The 16056-nt window shown below is 35.7% G+C and overlaps 1 protein-coding gene across 1 annotated transcript in view; it reads right to left on the reverse strand.

The window, feature by feature from the left end:
* Positions 1-16056, reverse strand: part of Xkrx (XK related, X-linked) — a 54403-nt gene that overhangs the window by 32452 nt on the left and 5895 nt on the right. The gene's annotated exons all lie outside the window — the stretch shown is intronic.

Raw genomic sequence — 16056 nt, forward strand, 5'->3', positions numbered from 1 at the left:
TGTTTACAGCCTCCCAAGAGCTGGGATTATCGTGTGCACCACCACGCCCCGTCTCAAGTCATTCATGGATGCTAGAATTACTGTGATTCCAAAACCAGACAAGGACTTTAATATGAAAGAGAACTATAGGCCTATCTCACTAATGAACATAGGTACAAAAATTCTCAACAATATACTGGTAGACAGAAATCAACAAATCATCAAAAATATTATGTATTATGGATGGGGAGATAGCTCAGCTGTCTAAGTGCCTGCCTGGCAATTGCAAGGACCTAGATTTGATCCCTGGCACCACATATTGTGCTGTGCCAGCATGCATGTCTGTAATCCCAGGACTAAGGAGGGGGAGACAGGAGGATCACTACAAGTCTGAACTGCATAGTGAGACCCTGTAACAAATAAATAAATAAATATTTAAAAGATTATATATTATGACCAAGTAATTTTTTTCTTATGGCTAAATAGGATTCACCCTAGGGATGCAAGGGTGATTCAACTTATACAAATTAATAAATATAATATGTTACATAAACAGAAACAGGGGCAAAAGGGGCAGCCAGATAGTTCAGCAGATTAAAGCACCTGCTTAGGCAGATGCAGGGACCAGGATTGGAGCCCCAGCATGCCATGCTGGCCCCGCCCCCAGGGGGCGTGCTGAGACAAGATTGAGACTGGGCATGGTGGTGCATGCCTGTAATCTCAGTGCTTGGGAAGTTGAAAACAAGAGGATCACTAGGAGTCCAATCTGTGTAGTGAGACCCTGAAGACCCTGTACTAAATACATAAAAAAGTAAAAGTAGAAAAAAAGAAATGGGCAAATATTACAAATCATCTCAATAGATGCAGAAAAATACTGACAAACTACATCTATTTATGATTTTTAAAATTCCTTAGGAAAATAAGTATAGAAGTAATTCATCTTTATTAAAAGATATTTATGGGCCTGGGGAGATAGCTCAGAGTTCTAAGACCCTGCCTGGCAAGCGCAAGGAACCAGGTTTTATCCCCAGTACTACAGGTTGTGCTGACCCTGGAACAAGACATGGTGTCACATGCCTGTAATACCAGTGCTGGGGAGGCTAAGACAGGAGGATTACTATGAGTCTGAGCTGCAAAGTGAGACTTTGTACCAAATATTTTTTTTGATAATTTTATTGAGAAACAAATAGCAATGAGACAGTTTAACAACCGATTACTAGTACATTTTCAATAGTTAATACATTACATATTGGTGTCTTAGTAGTCATTCATTGTACAAGATGCAGACATGATATCCTGTCTCAAACACTGTTATAACAAACCTCTCCATTCATTGAATTAAGAGAATGGATGTACCAAATAAATAAATAAATAAATAAATGCTTAATAAATAAATTATTTTTATTACAAATTTATTGTCAGTGCCATATTAAATTGGGAAAAACTGAAATCTTTCCTTCTAAAATCAGGAATAAGACAAGCACGTCTACTATCAACACTGCTGTTATTATCCAGAGTAATTAGGCAATAAAAAGACATAAAATGGATATCTACAGGAAAAAAGTAGTCAAATTATCATTTTTTAAAGATGACTTATGTCCACATAAAACACCCAAAATTGGGCCAGGGAGAGGGCTCATAGGGCCAGGGAGAGGCTCAGTGGAATAAGTGCTTCCCTGGCAAGCATAAGGGTCTGAGTTCAATCCCCGGTTCTGCCAAAAACAAACAAAGAAACAAACAAAAACCAAAACAACAAACAAACAAAAAACCCCCAAAACTTTAATCAAGAAGACTCCTGGAATTAATAACCAAATTCCATAGTGAAGCAGAACAAAAAATTAATACACAAAAATTAATAACATTTCCATACACCAATAATTAACTCATATAGAAAGAAATTAGCAAAACAACACTATCAGCACTTCTGTCTGGATGTCCCCCCAAGCCTCCTGTGGTCAAGGGGGAGTACATTTTGGAGGTAGCTGAATGTAGAATTTGTGATTGATTTATTGTATAGTGCTGGGATAATGGGTGTGAGCAATACATCCACTCTAGAGTGGGTAGCGTATATACAATATAAGGGACAGAAAGAGCCTTTTTTCATGCTTCTCCCTTTTTGTTCTTCTTCCCTTTGCTCTTTTCTGCTGCCATGAGCTGCTTCCTTCTGCTATGTGCCACTTTGCCTTGGAACCAGCTGAGTGTGGACTGAAACCTCCACAAACTGTGAGCTAAATAAATCTTTTCTCCTTTCACCTTGAGTGTCAGGAATTTTGTCTTAGCAATGAGAGAAAAGTAACTAAGATGAATACTGTTCATGATAATTCAAAAATAAAAACAAAAACATTACCTGGGAATTAACCTAATGAAGGAAGTGAACGACTTTTATACCAAAAACTACAGTACTCTGAAAAAGAGATTGAAGAGACAATGTATTAACTATTGTACTTGTTCTACTAACCTGTTTCTATATGCAAAATGTGTGTGGATGCAACTACAGACTGAGATAAATCAGTCCCGCATGTGTAAACATCATATTGTCTTGCTAGTGTTAAAAACTTGAAAGAGTAAACAAAATCTGAATGGTAGGTACTGTGAAAGGGAAAGAATTTGTTCAAAGGGGGAGGAACAAGTTGGATGAAGGAAAACATAACAGAAAAAAGGAAGGGAAAAAGAAATATTTATGTATATATACTAAATAGCTTGGCTAATTGTATTACTGATTTCTGTTAGTCTATTGAAAGATGCAGTTAATGCTGAAATTCTTTTTCTTTTTTTCTCTCTCCTTGTTAAGTTTTTATAACTTCTTTTGACCAATTGTGCATGCTTATATCTGGTAATCTTAACAATGAATTTGAAGACAACATTATGCAATATAACAACTACTGTTAAATTCATATTCTTTTGTTTACTGAAATTCTGTATTGTTTCTAATTCTTAACTTTTTATTGTCTTTAAAAATAAAAAATCTCAGTATTTGCCGATATTGTAATAAGTAATGCTCTAACTATTGTAACTGTCTTACTAACCTTTTTCATTACCTGTTTTCCCCTTAAAATAAAAAAGGAAATGGAAACATATTCCCTGTTCCTTGAGATACAGAACAAATACTATTATTAATATGGCCACACTTCCAAAACTAATATACAGATTTAATGGAATCTCAATTGCAATAGTAATAGCATTCCTCACAGAGTTAGAGAAAAAAAGTCCTAAAATGCATATGGACCAAAAATAGACCCAGAAGGGGTTGGGGACATGGATCAGTAGAATAAGTGCTTCCTGGGCAAGTGCAAGGGCCTGAGTTCAACCCCTGGTTCTGGGAAAAATAAAGACCCAGAAGAGCAAAAGCAATCCTGGTTAACAAGAGTAGAGCAGAAAGGATACTAATTCCAGACTTCAAGTTATATTACAAAGCCAAAAATAAAAACACCACAACACTGGCACAAAAGCAGTATTGAGAATCAACAAATAGAATACAGGATACAGAAACAACTCCAGGCACATTCACCTACTTGATATTTGACAAAAGGGCAAAAAACATACACTGGAGAAAAAGTAGCCTCTTCAATAAATGGTGATGGTAAAGCTGTCTATCCACATGTAGAAGATTAAACCTAGACCCATAACCATTACCATATACTAAATTAAAATCAAAATATATCAAAGACTTAATATTAAAACAGAAACTATCTGCTGGAAGATAAAATAGGTATTTGAGCCAGAACCCAGGCCCTGTATGTGAGTGGGACCACACAGGGACTGCCAGAACCACATTTGACCCAGGCCAGGCATTTGAGTGGAACATCATCCATCAGACAGGCATGGTATGGAACCCTGGGGCAGAACTTCTTGCAGAGAGGCTAGATGCAAGACCCACCCAGCTGATCAAGGAACAGAACATCCTGGGAGAGTAGTACGGTAAGTGCACATCCAAGGGTTGCAACAGGAAGAAGTGGAGCACAGCAGCGAGACCCAAGCTATACTCGCCTGGACAAGTTTGAACTTGGTAGATCTGGATCTGGTGCTAAGGTAATACCTGTACCAAAGTTCTACACCAAAGGTCATAGGAGAGTGCTACACAAAATGACAGAGAAGGAGCAAAATGCACTCTCAGGCCCCAAACTCATCCAGAATAAATGCAGGAGACAATAGCATAGAAGAAATTGGAAATCATACATCTGAAATCTCTGAAATAATAGCATCTAAGTAAAGAAACAACTGCAGAAAGGTATAGAGGAAATCAGATCAGAAATAATTTGTGGAGTAAAAAAGAAATAATAACTATAATGAAAGAATTACTAAGTGTTTCTGAAGAAGACACTGATAAAAATATACAGCAGAATATAAAAATGATGGAACCCTTGAATGAGCAATATAGGAAAGAAATAGAATACATGAAGCAGGTTCAAAATGCTATACAGGAAATTAAAACCTCAATCACAAGCTGGCAAAACCATTTGAATGAAAGTGAAAAGTCTTTCAGATGTTGAAGACACCATTGCAGTTAGTGAAAAGGTAAGAAAACATCTGTTAAAAACAACTAGGATGCAGGAAAAAACAATTTAACATCTGCAAGACGATGAACAATGTAAGACTAATAAGAATCAATGAGAAAGGAGTCAATACAAATGATATAAAAAGAATACGGACAGAAGTAATAGCAGAAAACTTCCCAAATGTGGGGGAAACAATCTGACATTCAGTAACCAAAGCATACAGAAATCAAAATAACATCAACCCAATTAAAAACACACCCAGGCATATAATAATCAAGATCCCAGAAATTCAGCACAGGAACAGTATACTAAAAGCCTCTAGAGAAAAGAAACAGATTACATTTAAAGGAAAACCCATTAGAATAATGGCAGATTTCTCTTCACAAACCATCAAGTCAAGGAGAGTATGGAGTAAAGTACTACAAGTCTTGCAAAAAAACAAATTCCAACCCAGACTGATATACCCTCCAAAACTCTTTCAATTTTGATGGAGAAGTGAAATACTTCCATGACAAGGAACAACTAAAGAATTTCATGACAAAGCCAACCCTACACAGACGACTCAAAGATATTCTAGAGGGCCAGGGAGATAGCTCAGTAGAATAAATGCTTGCCAGGCAAACACAGGGTCCTGAGTTCAATCCCCAGTACTGAAAAAAAAAGACATTCTAGAGAAGGACCAAAATGATCACCACTCCACGAATGAAAATGGAAAGAACCCACCAAATAGGGCAAATAATTAAACACAGGAGAAAAAGAGGTATACAACAGCAGTCTTTCAATTATTCTTTTGTATACAGCATCAAAATATTTCCATCAGCACACTCTACAAATGGACTCTCCTGCATCGTATGGGTCATGATTCTGCCTGGGTCTACAGGGTGGATATCAAGTAAATAGCAGTAGCTCAGTCCCACAAGTGACACCTGGCCACCAGTAAGCATCATGGATACTGTCCATGTCCACAACATACTAGAACTTTGTGTGATATCCTATCCCAAAACTGTTAGAAGTGCTGGTCATATATTTGTCATTCCAGTATTTATGTTATGTTTTATTTTTAGTAATTTTTTACTATCATGAAAACTTTTTCTTAGCTGATATTTTTGTATATATTACCCTATTCAAATATTATGTGACTACTCTGAATTGATATATTTTCTCCTAGTATTAGAAACTTTAAAAAGTATATTTCCATTTTCCATTGACTTTATGTTACTTCTCCCTTGTCTTTTACAGACACACACATGAAAAAATATGTATATAACCTGATATCAGATTGATACTGTTTTGTTGCAATCTTCATTGACCTTTTAAATGGGTTCATCTAATGTAATTATATTTTACATAGTCCTGCATAACTACCATTTTGAGAGCTCTTTATTCTTTATGCAGGACCATACAGCAACTTCTCTTGCTTTCTGGATTATAATCTTTGTTATTTTCTATATGGAGGTGTTACAATATTTTGAATTTGTATAATTTGAAAATATTTTACTTTTAGTTTTCAAAGGTATGTTTGCTAAGTGTAAAATTCAGTGAGGACAGATTTTTTTCAGTCCTTTGAAATAGTCTAATTTCTTACTCTTTTTTTTCTAATATGGAATAAGATGTTATTTAATTTTGTTCTTCCATAGTAATATTTTTTATGTATAAGCATTAATGATTTTTTTCTTCAAAATTAGTTTTGGGCAATTTCATTTTTGTGTATCTTGGTATGATTTTATTCATATTTTTTGTGTAAAAGGTTCATTTTTTTAAAAATGTGCTATAATTTCAATTAAATTCAGAAATTTTAAATCTTTAAATATTTATTGCTTATCTCTTTTTTTCTTTGAGAATTCTAATTATATGAATAGGAGTTTCTTGATTTTGGCACAGAGTAAACTATTCTATGACTGATCTGTAAATTCTTTCTTCTTCATTTTTATTTTAGACGATTTTTATTATTATATTCATTTAAGTTTGTAAATAATTTGTTTACAATGTGCAATCTATTATTAATCTCATGCTATGTATTAATTTCAGAAATATTTCTCTAAAAGTCACCCCGCCTACATGTCATATCTTTCACATTTCAATATTTGTCTACAATTTTTAATATGTAATATAATTATTGATTTTCAATAAAGTTAATGAGAAAAAAAGATAAAATAGGTAAAACACTTCAAGATATAACCATAGGCAATGACTTCCTGAACAGAACTGCAATTACATAAGAAATAATAAATGGGATTATATCAAATTGACAAGCTTCTCCACAGCAAAGTGAATAACCAACAGAGTAAAGAGATCCTGCACAGTGGGAAATAACGTTTTCCATCTATTCTTTGGGCAGAAGACTAATATGTAAAATATGTAAAGAGTTTGAAAATTAGAACCCCCCCCAATAAAAGACCCAATGCAAAAATGGACAACTGGCATGAACAGATACTTCTCAGAAGACAAAGTACAAATGATCAATAAAAAATGAAAAATTATTTGGAGATCCAACATGACTGGAAAGAGGAGGAGTCACACTGGAGAGACTCAAAGAAGATCCACTATAAACACAGAAAATCGGTAGAAGGGTAGGGACATTCACCCTGATGCAAAAATTAATTTGAAAGAAGAGATTTGTAGCTCAGATATCTTTGATTTGTGTAGCAGATAAGTCTCTAAAAAACAAACAAACAAACAAAGCAAATAAGTCCCACAGGCCTGCCTGGGGGCCTTAGCCCTTGCCCAACACAGCAACTATTTGATGAAGTTCCCAAATAGGTGGTGGGATCCAAACGGTGTGGCAGACTCAAGTGACACAGGATACCTTTGGTGTATATGGGCCTTCTTCCTTATTGTCCCCTTTCTGATTAGGACAGTGTGGTCTGGCAGCATTTTTTTGTCAACGTGTAACAGGGACAAGTGACCGGAGAGATGATCCCTTGCCCAATTTGCCCATTTATTCTCAAGACTCTGAGCTGAAAAACAAGCAACTTCTGCCTATGTTGGGAGTCTTTGGTATTGGATCCTGAGCACACCTGAGTCACCATTGGGAGGCTGAATTTTATCCTAAACAAACTGGGACTTTTGTATGGCACACAGAACTAGTACTGCTCTGCTATGGGTCTATACTCAGCATCTGGCATCACTGGGACTTAAAATGAGCTCTCACTGTACCACTCCAATCTGAGAGCCACCAGAGTCTCTTTCTGGCATCTAACACCAGTCCCTGGGGAACTGGGGTTCACATGGGAATGTGCTAAGCACCCTGGGCACAGCAGAGCCTCTACCGTGCTTTTGGCCAGAGTCCCAGACACAGTCCCTGCCCAATACAAACAAGAGTTAATGGCTGTCTATTCTACCCAGTACTCTAGACACTCATCAGACTCCACCCAGAACTTGCCACCCTCACTAGACTTATAGAAATCTGCCAGCATTAACCCTGGGCAGATTTGTTTCTCCTCTGAGCATCCACATGCCTGAGAGTCACACCTGAGAGTACACAGGAGTCTCCACATTGGGAGCCTGTACCACAGACATTGGAAAATATATCTACTAACCAACATCATCCCCAACCAGAAGGAATCCACAAAAGAGGCCTCATAAACATGGCACCACCCCTTCCCTGGTCTGGCAACCTAGCTTGAACAGCTGCCACAGACAGGGCACTATGGAGAAAAATCCCCTGAACTGAACAACCTGCATACAAACTCACAGATTACAAAGAGGGGCAAAGAGGAATTTGACTTGTTAGATTAAAGACTCCTGACCTTGGAAGAAAACAGGCCTCTGAAAATACATAGGAACATTTTTCTCTCTTTTGTTTCTTCTCCATTATTGGCAAGGTTCTTTTATTTTTCACTATCATTTTTTCTTTTGGTGAAGTTTGGAGTCTTATCATCTATTTTTCTTGTCCCTCCACTTTTAGTATTACTTTGATTTATTTGTTAGTATACACTCCTCTCTCTCTCTCTCTCTCTCTCTCTCTCTCTCTCTCTCTCTCCCTCCCTCCCTTCTTCTTTTCTCACTTTCAAGTTGCTCCTTTGCTATTTTTTATTTTGTTTTCCTTTGATTTAATCTCCAGTCCCTATTATTTATCCTTCTCCTAGGTGGTCATCTGTTAGTGTTAATCAGCTAATACCACTGATTTCCCTTTACTCCTTAATAGGACCTTCTACATCAACCTTATCATATTCACATTTTCCCTTGCTTTATTTTGCATAGTCTATTTCTTTTAGCCTTTTTTCTTCATACTACTGCAGCTGTACCACTTATCCTTATGAATCTATTGGTAGTTAACTACATCTTATTATGGCTGAGAACTGCTTAATGGTGAAAAGGGATATAAATTGCTCTAAGTAGGGAAATTTTACTGTATGTAATTATTTTATTTGTCTTGCATCTTATTATATAATGATAAATCTACAGGATTAAAGGTGACAAATTAGTTATTTTTGTTTGTAATTTTCCAATTTGTGATTGATACCATAGTTATTGCTGGTTAGTACTAAGTTAGCCAAAGTGACATTACTACTGGGATCAACTGATCCTCCTTGTATGTCAATACCTAGATTGTCCTGGGGCCATGGTGAGACTATAGCTCAGTATGGAAGAACAGGGTGCTCCATCAAACAGGCTGCAAATTTTCACCCTGAATAAATTGAAAAGGAAGGATCTTGGGACAGACTCACAGACCAAAATCTACCTATGCCTAGAAGAGACCTCTGAAAAGTAGCCCCTTCCTAAAGAGGTCTCAATCACTAATAAAGCTACCTACCATAAATAATTTATAATCATCAACATAGACAACAAATAAAAACAGAAAATAAGAAAACAAAGATGCAGGATGCAACCTATAATCCCCAACTCACCCAAGGCAAATTGAGGGGGCATTAAGGTTGGAGACATCAAAAACTTCCCAGCTGAATTTTATGAAATGGAAGTAATAAAACAGATCAATATGTCTCTTGAAAAGAACAAAACAGAGATACAGAGATGATGACTATAATGAAGAAAATGATGAGTGAATCTAGAATAGATACAAATAAAAAATGAGAGAGCTTAGGAAATACATAGAAACTACAAATGTCCAGCAGAGAAAAGAACTGTATTTTATAAAAGAGATTCAAAGAGAAGTTCAGGAGATTAAAAATTCTACTAAAAGTACATGCAGTAGAGTAAAACAATGTAAAGATAGATTATGAAATCTAGAAGACAGGGCTGTACTTGGCAATCACCAAATTAAAGACTTTTTAAAAAATACCAAGGGACCATGAAAATTAAAAGAAGACTAATTAAACACATGATTAATTGAAATCAAGGAAAATTTAGAAGACCACACAAAGGACATAAAAAACCTGACAAAAGTAATAGCAAAAGACATATCAAGCCTGGAAAAATAATGGCAGATAGGTGACATATACAAACTCCATTAGCTATGATCAGAAAAATTCCATACCAAAGAATGTAATAATCAATATTCCAGAAATTAAACACAAGAAAAATTAAAAGCTGTAAAAAGAAACAAAAGAGAAAAGAAACAAATCACCTATAAAGGACAAGCCCATTAGGATACATCAGACTTCTCACCTTAAGTCAGGGAGAACATGAAGTATTTCAAGCCAAAAGAAGTAAATAAATAAATAAATAAATAAAAAGAAAAAACCCCCTCCAACTCAGATTGTTATAGCCTATTCAAAATGTTCTGAAGGATATTCTAGAAAAAGACAATGAAGACACAAATTGCAATAATCCCAGCAGAATGAACCCACTAGGCAAGGCAAACAATTAAATGGAAAGAAGTGAACAAGCACAAAAAAATAATAAAATGACAAGGATAAGTCAATCTGGATCAGTTAAAACATCTCAATTCACCAATCAAAAGAAACACACTGGCAGAATGTATCAAGAAGCAAGATCCAGGGGCCTGCCCCTTAGCTCAGTTCTTTAAGTGGCTGCTTCAACAAAGCAGTCAGGCTCAGGTTGCTGTGGTTCGATCCCCACAACTCAAGCCAGCCAAACCTGCCCTGAAGGCATTCGGAGAAAAAAAAAAGAAGAAGAATCAAGATCCAACAATATTTTGCATATAGGAAACATTTAATTGCAAAAGAAATTTATAGGCTGAAAGTCAAAAGATGAAAAACAATTCTCCATGCAACAGGACCCAGAAAAAAACAGGTATAGCTACTCTACTTGCAGACAAGCCAAGATTTATCAGAAGAGATAAAGGAGGTCACTACACACTTTTCAAGGGAATAATCCCAGAGGAAGAGATAATAATCATAAATATATATGCAACAAATACTGGCACACCGAACTATATAAAACACTACTTCCAATTTGATTTGAAACTGTCTCATTGTTATCTGTTTATCAATAAAATTTTGGAAAACAAATAAATAAAAAAATAAAACACTTGTAGGGCCGGGAAGATGCCTCAGTAGAATAAGCGCTTGCCTGGCAAGCACAAGGGCCTCATTTCAATGCCAAGTTCCACCAAAAAATAAATAAATAAAAATAAAATGGTCACTAATATAAAAAATACATAAACACTAATATACTAATCCAAGATATCAACACATCACTGTCACAAATAGATAGGTCAACTAGACAAAATATCAACAAAGAAATATGAGAGCTAAATCAAAGCTTTGAACAAACGAACTTAGAAGATACCTACAGAGTGTTTCTCTAACAGCAATAGAATACACACTCTTTCCAACAGCGTGTGTGATTTTCTCCAAAATAAACCACATACTAGCTCACAGAACATGCTTAAGTAAATGCAAGGGAACTGGAATTATCCCATACATATTATTAGATCACAGTGTAATGAAATTGAAAGCAAAGGCAAGAGAAACTACAAGAATTATATAAAAACAGGGGAAATAAATCTATACCTTCTTGAACAACCAATGGGTTATAGATGAAAGTAAATAAGATTAGATGGTTTCTACATTTCAACACTAATGCCAACTTGGCATGCTGGAACTTATGGGATGCAATGAAAGCAGTCCTCCAAGGGAAGTTTATAATACTGAATTTCCACATAAGGAAAATAGAGCAAGCTCACATAAATAACCTAATGTTGAACCTCAAATTTATAGAAAAAGAAGAATAAATTAAACCTGAAGCTCACAGGAAGAAGCAGTTTATAAAAATCAGAGCAGAAATTAAGGCATCTGAGACTAAGAAAACAATACAGAAAGCAATTATTTGAAGAGTTGATCCTTCAAAAGATTAAACGAAATACACAAACCTTTACTTATCCCTATAAAATCAAAGAAAAGAGAAGACCCAAATCCATGCAATTAAGACTGAATTGTAATATCCCAGACCTGCTGTGGCAGCCCCACCCCCGGAGACCACTGAGAGAGCGATTGAGACTGGGCATGGTGGCGCACGCCTGTAATCTCAGCACTTGGGAGGCTTGTAAACAGGTGGATCACTATGAGTCTGATCTAGTAGTGAGACCTTGAACACTCTGTAGACCCTTCCCTGAAATACAAGAAAAAAAAAAGAATGGAAAGTTTTTAAGTTAATCATATAAAAGTCATCTATGACAATACAACAGCCAACATCACACTAAATTATAAAAAAAAAACCCTGAAACTCTTCCTCTAAAATGAGGAACAAGACAAGGATGCCCATTAACACCATTTCTTTTCAACATAGTTTTGGAAACATTAGCCAGAGAAATTAGATAACAGAAAGAAATAAAATTAATAAGGATAGGAAAGGAAGAAGTTGCATTATCATTATTTGCAAATGACATGATACTTTGCATAGAAGTATCTATGCAAAGGTTCCACTGACAGACTATTGGACTGCTAGAATTAATAAGCAAATTTTATAATATAGTAGGATACAATGTCAACACTCAAAAAATCAGTGGCATTCCTGTGCACAAATAAACTGAGAGACAAATAAAAGAAATAATACCTTTCACAATAGCATCAATGAAAATGAAATATTTACGAACCCATCTAACAAAAGAACTAAAAGACTTTTTTTTTTTTTTTTTTTTTTTGCAGAACCGGGGATTGAACTCAGGCCCTTGCCAAGGAAGCGCTTATTTCACTGAGCCATCTCCTGAGCTCCAAGACTTTTATATTGAAAACTACAGCACTCTGAGAAAGGAGATAAAGAAGAATATAAAAAAGGAAAAACCATGCCTAGTTCTTGGCTAGGCAGCGAAAATAGCCATAATTTCAATCCTGTTATACAGATTTAATGGAATCTTGATTTTAAAAAATCAGACCCAGATAATTGTACTAATAATTTCCATCAGTTTTTTGAAAATAGCAGTTAATGTTTAGAATTTTCACTTTGACTGTGTGCTGATATCTGGGCAACTACATTGAGGTCAGCAATGTGTAATACAAAACCCATGGTTGAATACCTCTCATCTTGGTCTTCTAAATGTGTACTGTTGCTAATGTTTTATCAGTTATTATTATACTCTCTTTAAAATAATTTATTAAAGTAAAAAAGATAAAAATTAAGGTTTATTGAAAACAAGTGTTAATCATCAATTATTTTGTCTCAATCTTGAATACCTATATCTGTTAATTTGAACAACAGATTTGACAATAAAAGTACATAGTATAAAAACCATTGTTAACTTGCTATGCTTGTTTTGAAAATCTGTTAACATATATATTGTTGTATGTTGCACAATTTCTGTCTTTGTTTCTGCTATTTGTTTTTGCTTCTGTTTTGTTTTTACTCTTCAAAATAAAAGAAAATTAAATTTAAAAAAATCAGACCCCTCATATTCAGAGAACCAATCAAATGCTGGGTATTTGAGATGAATATACACTTCTCAGATGCAATACAAAGGACAAATAAATATATGAAAAAGATGTTCAACATCACTGGTCATTTGAGAAATCCAAATGAAAACAACACTGAGATTCCATCTTACCCCGGAAAGAATGGCTACTATCAAGAAGTCAACTAATAACAAATGATCAAGGGTCTGTGGAGGAAAATGAATGCTTCTCCACTGTTGGTGGGAATGTAGACTGGTGTAAACACTGTGGTAATCAGTCTGGAGATTCCTCAAAAACCTAGGATTAGAAGTTGCATTTAACAGAGCTATTCCTTTTCTGGGTATTTTCCCAGAAGAATTAAAAACATACCACAGAGATAGATATATATGCACCCATGTTTATTTTTATTTATTTATTTATTTGTATTTTAGGGAAGGGTCTACAGGATGTTCAGGGTCTCACTACTAGATCGAACTTGTAGTGATCCATCTGTTTACAGCCTCGCAAGAGCTGAGATTACACGCACGTGCCACCATGCCCAGTCTAAAATGTCTCACATCTTTTTTTTTTTTTTTTTCTTTTCAGGTACTGGGAATTAAACTCAGGACCTTGTACTTTCCAGGCAGGCACTTCTTCTACTGAGCTATCTCCCCGGCCAATGTTGAAAAGGATTCTTTTTTTGGCTGGCTCAGGCTGCCCTGAGTGTAGGTATGGTGTGGCATGTGGAGCTGGGGATTGAACCGCGGTCCCACAAGCCTGACTAGGTTTGCCCGGGCAGGCACTTAAACAACTGAGCTAACCAGCAAGCCCCCACACCCATGTTTATAGCAGCACAATTTATCATAACTAAATCTTGTATACAACCAAATGCCCATCAAATGAGGAATCGATAAAAAAATGACGTGGCATTTTTATATAATGGAGTACTACTCAGCCATAAAGAAGGATAAATTTATATAAATAAACCACAAGAACATAATGTTAAGTGAAATAAATCAGGTGCAAATGTTTAAATACCACATTGTGTGAGAAATCACATTGAGTGAGAAACAAAAAGCATAAATAAGGATCCAAATATATGACAGATATTGTGAAGTAAGAAGAAAATATTTAAATGGGAAAGGAAACAAAGCAGGGAAAAGGGAAAAAAAAGTAAAGTGCTTAAAAATTTTAAAAAGAATGGGAGTAAAGGACTGGGGAGATAGCTCAGCTGTCTCAGTGCCTGCCTGGCAAGTACAAGGTCCTGAATTTGATCCCCAGTACCGCATGTCTGACCCTGAAACTGGGCATGGTGGTGCATGCCTATAATCACTGAACTGGGAAGGCTGAGACAGGAAGATCACTATGTGTCTGAACTGCATAGTGAGACTCTGTAATAAATAAATAAATAATTTAAAAAATAGAAAAAGAATGGGAGTAAAATAATAGAAACAAATTTTTGTAAGTGGAGAGAGGAAAAAAGATTGAAGGAAAGGGAAGGTAATGGGAAAAAGAATTAAGATATATTACATACAGGTGCAAATTTCCTATGGTGACTGTGATAATTATGTTTGTAAAAAATGTACCAATTACATTAGTTTAAAAAAGAAAAAAGAGGGGCTGGTAAGATAGCTCAGTGGACTAAAATGCCTACTTAGGCAAATTTAGGCAAAAGCACAGGGACCATGCTTCGATTCCCAGTACCACATGCTGTGCCAGCCACAGAGTGCAGGCGTGGTGGTGCATGCCTATAATTCCAGCACTGAGGAGGCTGAAAACAGGAGGATCACTATGGGTCCAAGCTGCACAGTGAGACCTTGTAACAACCAAATCCATTAAACAAAAAAAGAAAACCTGTTTAACACCTTTGATCACTAGAGAAACACAAATTAAAACAACATTGAGATTTTATCCTACTCCAGAAAATATGATTGCCAACAAGCAATCAATAATAAGAAATGCTAATGAGCTTAGGGGGACAGAACATTTCTATATTGTGTAGGAACGTAAATCAGTACAACTACAATGAAAATCAGTATGAAGACTTCTCGAAAACTGCAAATAGCCAGTCTATTCAACCCAGCTAGTTCCAATCGAGGTATCTTCTTGAAAGAGTTAAAGACATATAAGTGATACATGTATACCCAAGCTTATAGCAGAACAACTCATAATAGCTAAATCTTGGAAGCAGCCTGTATGTCCATCAACAGATAAATGGATACAGAAAGTGAAACTATACAAAATGGAGTACTGCTCTCCAATAAAGAAGGATAAACTTGAACCGTTTATATGGAAATGAATGCACCTGGAGACTATAATGTTAAGTGAAATAAACCAGACACACAAAATTGAATATTGCATGGTTTCTCTCATAAAATACATGCAAAATGTAAAGAGCTAAATAAAATATGGATAATAGAAAATAGGAAGATTGAGCTTTCACAAAAGTTAAGGGGAGGACCAGGGAGATAGCTTAGTAGAATAAGCGCTTGCCTGGCAAGTGCAAGGGCCTCAGTTCAATCCCTGGTTCCACCAAAAAAAAAAAAAGTGAAGGGAACCAAAGTTGGAGCGCGGAGGGAAGGAACAAGTGAGACAGGGATGAAATAAGAATTAATATGTGTTATGTCCATGTACCAGCTCCCCATAACAAATGTAATCATTATTTATCATAAATATGTACCAATAAAACCAAAAATTTAATTAAAAAGTATTCACATTGGGAGAAATGATTAAATTAGTGATTCCCAAATTATGCTGACCAGAATCAACTAGGGTACTTTTTCTACATGCAGATTGCTGGCCTCCCCACACTCTTGAGCTTGATTCTGGGAAGCAAATATAATTTTCAT

Source organism: Octodon degus, unplaced genomic scaffold (assembly GCF_000260255.1).
Source record: "Octodon degus isolate 3935 unplaced genomic scaffold, OctDeg1.0 scaffold00171, whole genome shotgun sequence".
Lineage (NCBI taxonomy): Eukaryota > Metazoa > Chordata > Mammalia > Rodentia > Octodontidae > Octodon > Octodon degus.